This window comes from Styela clava, chromosome 2 (genome assembly GCF_964204865.1).
Source record: "Styela clava chromosome 2, kaStyClav1.hap1.2, whole genome shotgun sequence".
Lineage (NCBI taxonomy): Eukaryota > Metazoa > Chordata > Ascidiacea > Stolidobranchia > Styelidae > Styela > Styela clava.
In genome coordinates this window covers 28,321,929-28,326,928 of record NC_135251.1, presented here as the reverse complement: position 1 = coordinate 28,326,928, position 5,000 = coordinate 28,321,929, and the positions used below count along the sequence as shown (strand labels likewise).

The following is a 5,000-nucleotide window of genomic DNA, read 5'->3' as shown; positions in this document are numbered from 1 at the left end:
CCGGGTGAGTTTCCCCGTGTTGAGTCAAATTAAGCCGCAGTCTCCACTCCTGGTGGTGCCCTTCCGTCAATTCCTTTAAGTTTCAGCTTTGCAACCATACTTCCCCCGGAACCCAAAGACTTTGGTTTCCCGGAAGCTGCCGGAAAGGTCGTCATGGTAACGCCTCCCGATCGCTAGTTGGCATCGTTTATAGTCAGAACTAGGACGGTATCTGATCGTCTTCGAACCTCTGACTTTCGCTCTTGATTAAAGAAAACATTCTTGGCGAATGCTTTCGCAGTAGTTCGTCTTCCGCCGATCCAAGAATTTCACCTCTAACGGCAGAGTACGGACGCCCCCGTCTGTCCCTCTTAATCATTACCTCGTGCTCCGAAAACCAACAAAATAGAACCGAGGTCCTATTCCATTATTCCATGCAACACTATGCAGGCGAACAGCCTGCTTTGAACACTCTAATTTTTTCAAAGTAAACTTATCGGCCACCGCCGACACTCAGTCAAGAGCACCGACGGAGAACCGAAGGTGAGGCGAACGCAACCAGTGACACGCCTTGCGACGGACCGGCGGCGCTCGCCCAAAATCCAACTACGAGCTTTTCAACCGCAACAACTTTAGCATACACTGTTGGAGCTGGAATTACCGCGGCTGCTGGCACCAGACTTGCCCTCCAATGGATACTCGTTAAGAGTTTTAGGATGTACTCATTCCAATTACAGGGCCTCGTTAGAGTCCTGTATTGTTATTTTTCGTCACTACCTCCCCGTGTCGGGAATGGGTAATTTGCGCGCCTGCTGCCTTCCTTGGATGTGGTAGCCGTTTCTCAGGCTCCCTCTCCGGAATCGAACCCTGATTCCCCGTTACCCGTTATCACAAAGGTAGGCACGTAGCGTACCTTCGACAGTTGATAGGGCAGACACTTGAATGATACGTCGTCGGTGCAGAGACCGTACGATCCGCGTGGTTATCCAGAGTCATCAAACGTCACAGGACGAACCCGGTCGGTTTTGATCTGATAAAAGCGCGCCTCCCGAAGTCGGCGCTTAATGCATGTATTAGCTCTAGAATTACCCCAGTTATCCACTTCGCTTACGAGACCAAATAAACCAAGACTGATTTAATGAGCCATTCGCAGTTTCGCTTTACGAGAACTCGTACTTGCACCTGCATGGCTTAATCTTTGAGACAAGCATATCACTACTGGCAGGATCAACCAGATAGCTGCGACAGCTGCGCTCGGCCCTTGCTGGGCCGCCCGGCGCGTGCTCGTCGCATTCGTTTAAGACCGAGGCGATCGCCTGCGGCCGTACTCAGCTTCGACAGTCGCTGGCTGCGACGTCCACGCTCTCGCCGGCAGTGCCAGGCGGAGCGATTTGCGTTTTTTCTTTGCTCGCCCTCTCTCGGGCTCGATCCATTCAGTTTCGCACAAACAAGAGCTCTGCCGGCCGCCTGCAGCGGTGCCTAAAACCCGGGCATAACAATGCGACCGTTCTGCTAGGCCGACAAGCGCTCAAGCCAGACGCTCGATCGAACGCCCCCTACATATTAGTCGAGACAACGGCTCGCTCATTAGCATCGCGTTTGTACTTTAACTTTTTTCGGCTCGGCTTCTTTCGACGCCGATGCCGGCGACGCAGCACTCTCTCGCCCGCCAGCCACCGAGAAAAGGGTGCGCTCCGACCGGCCCCGCACCGCTCTTTCTTGGCTCATTCGAAATTACTGTCTTTCGCTCTGACATGCCTTACCTAGGGTTAGGTTAGTATGCTTGCACGTTTGTACTTTAACTTTTTTCGGCTCGGCTTCTTCCGACGCCGATGCCGGCGACGCAGCACTCTCTCGCCCGCCAGCCACCGAGAAAAGGGTGCGCTCCGACCGGCCCCGCACCGCTCTTTCATGGCTCATTCGAGTTTACTGTCTTTCGCTCTGACATGCCTTACCTAGGGTTAGGTTAGTATGCTTGCACGTTTGTACTTTAACTTTTTTTGGCTCGGCTTCTTTCGACGCCGATGCCGGCGACGCAGCACTCTCTCGCCCGCCAGCCACCGAGAAAAGGGTGCGCTCCGACCGGCCCCGCACCGCTCTTTCTTGGCTCATTCGAAATTACTGTCTTTCGCTCTGACATGCCTTACCTAGGGTTAGGTTAGTATGCTTGCACGTTTGTACTTTAACTTTTTTCGGCTCGGCTTCTTTCGACGCCGATGCCGGCGACGCAGCACTCTCTCGACCGCCAGCCACCGAGAAAAGGGTGCGCTCCGACCGGCCCCGCACCGCTCTTTCTTGGCTCATTCGAAATTACTGTCTTTCGCTCTGACATGCCTTACCTAGGGTTAGGTTAGTATGCTTGCACGTTTGTACTTTAACTTTTTTCGGCTCGGCTTCTTTCGACGCCGATGCCGGCGACGCAGCACTCTCTCGCCCGCCAGCCACCGAGAAAAGGGTGCGCTCCGACCGGCCCCGCACCGCTCTTTCATGGCTCATTCGAGTTTACTGTCTTTCGCTCTGACATGCCTTACCTAGGGTTAGGTTAGTATGCTTGCACGTTTGTACTTTAACTTTTTTCGGCTCGGCTTCTTTCGACGCCGATGCCGGCGACGCAGCACTCTCTCGCCCGCCAGCCACCGAGAAAAGGGTGCGCTCCGACCGGCCCCGCACCGCTCTTTCTTGGCTCATTCGAAATTACTGTCTTTCGCTCTGACATGCCTTACCTAGGGTTAGGTTAGTATGCTTGCACGTTTGTACTTTAACTTTTTTCGGCTCGGCTTCTTTCGACGCCGATGCCGGCGACGCAGCACTCTCTCGCCCGCCAGCCACCGAGAAAAGGGTGCGCTCCGACCGGCCCCGCACCGCTATTTCTTGGCTCATTCGAGTTTACTGTCTTTCGCTCTGACATGCCTTACCTAGGGTTAGGTTAGTATGCTTGCACGTTTGTACTTTAACTTTTTTCGGCTCGGCTTCTTTCGACGCCGATGCCGGCGACGCAGCACTCTCTCGCCCGCCAGCCACCGAGAAAAGGGTGCGCTCCGACCGGCCCCGCACCGCTCTTTCTTGGCTCATTCGAAATTACTGTCTTTCGCTCTGACATGCCTTACCTAGGGTTAGGTTAGTATGCTTGCACGTTTGTACTTTAACTTTTTTCGGCTCGGCTTCTTTCGACGCCGATGCCGGCGACGCAGCACTCTCTCGCCCGCCAGCCACCGAGAAAAGGGTGCGCTCCGACCGGCCCCGCACCGCTCTTTCTTGGCTCATTCGAAATTACTGTCTTTCGCTCTGACATGCCTTACCTAGGGTTAGGTTAGTATGCTTGCACGTTTGTACTTTAACTTTTTTCGGCTCGGCTTCTTCCGACGCCGATGCCGGCGACGCAGCACTCTCTCGCCCGCCAGCCACCGAGAAAAGGGTGCGCTCCGACCGGCCCCGCACCGCTCTTTCATGGCTCATTCGAGTTTACTGTCTTTCGCTCTGACATGCCTTACCTAGGGTTAGGTTAGTATGCTTGCACGTTTGTACTTTAACTTTTTTTGGCTCGGCTTCTTTCGACGCCGATGCCGGCGACGCAGCACTCTCTCGCCCGCCAGCCACCGAGAAAAGGGTGCGCTCCGACCGGCCCCGCACCGCTCTTTCTTGGCTCATTCGAAATTACTGTCTTTCGCTCTGACATGCCTTACCTAGGGTTAGGTTAGTATGCTTGCACGTTTGTACTTTAACTTTTTTCGGCTCGGCTTCTTTCGACGCCGATGCCGGCGACGCAGCACTCTCTCGACCGCCAGCCACCGAGAAAAGGGTGCGCTCCGACCGGCCCCGCACCGCTCTTTCTTGGCTCATTCGAAATTACTGTCTTTCGCTCTGACATGCCTTACCTAGGGTTAGGTTAGTATGCTTGCACGTTTGTACTTTAACTTTTTTCGGCTCGGCTTCTTTCGACGCCGATGCCGGCGACGCAGCACTCTCTCGCCCGCCAGCCACCGAGAAAAGGGTGCGCTCCGACCGGCCCCGCACCGCTCTTTCATGGCTCATTCGAGTTTACTGTCTTTCGCTCTGACATGCCTTACCTAGGGTTAGGTTAGTATGCTTGCACGTTTGTACTTTAACTTTTTTTGGCTCGGCTTCTTTCGACGCCGATGCCGGCGACGCAGCACTCTCTCGCCCGCCAGCCACCGAGAAAAGGGTGCGCTCCGACCGGCCCCGCACCGCTCTTTCTTGGCTCATTCGAAATTACTGTCTTTCGCTCTGACATGCCTTACCTAGGGTTAGGTTAGTATGCTTGCACGTTTGTACTTTAACTTTTTTCGGCTCGGCTTCTTTCGACGCCGATGCCGGCGACGCAGCACTCTCTCGCCCGCCAGCCCACCGAGAAAAGGGTGCGCTCCGACCGGCCCCGCACCGCTCTTTCATGGCTCATTCGAGTTTACTGTCTTTCGCTCTGACATGCCTTACCTAGGGTTAGGTTAGTATGCTTGCACGTTTGTACTTTAACTTTTTTTGGCTCGGCTTCTTTCGACGCCGATGCCGGCGACGCAGCACTCTCTCGCCCGCCAGCCACCGAGAAAAGGGTGCGCTCCGACCGGCCCCGCATCGCTCTTTCTTGGCTCATTCGAAATTACTGTCTTTCGCTCTGACATGCCTTACCTAGGGTTAGGTTAGTATGCTTGCACGTTTGTACTTTAACTTTTTTCGGCTCGGCTTCTTTCGACGCCGATGCCGGCGACGCAGCACTCTCTCGCCCGCCAGCCCACCGAGAAAAGGGTGCGCTCCGACCGGCCCCGCACCGCTCTTTCATGGCTCATTCGAGTTTACTGTCTTTCGCTCTGACATGCCTTACCTAGGGTTAGGTTAGTATGCTTGCACGTTTGTACTTTAACTTTTTTTGGCTCGGCTTCTTTCGACGCCGATGCCGGCGACGCAGCACTCTCTCGCCCGCCAGCCACCGAGAAAAGGGTGCGCTCCGTCCGGCCCCGCACCGCTCTTTCTTGGCTCATTCGAAATTACTGTCTTTCGCTCAGACA

At 54.9% G+C, this 5,000-nt stretch overlaps 1 non-coding gene across 1 annotated transcript in view; it reads right to left on the bottom strand.

Moving 5' to 3' along the window:
* Positions 1-1,217, bottom strand: part of LOC144420287 (small subunit ribosomal RNA) — a 1,810-nt gene extending 593 nt beyond the window's left edge. The window contains exon 1 of the ribosomal RNA XR_013474640.1: positions 1-1,217. This exon is cut by the window's left edge and continues 593 nt beyond it. This is a non-coding gene — a ribosomal RNA (small subunit ribosomal RNA).
* Between the last annotated feature and the right edge of the window lie 3,783 nt (positions 1,218-5,000).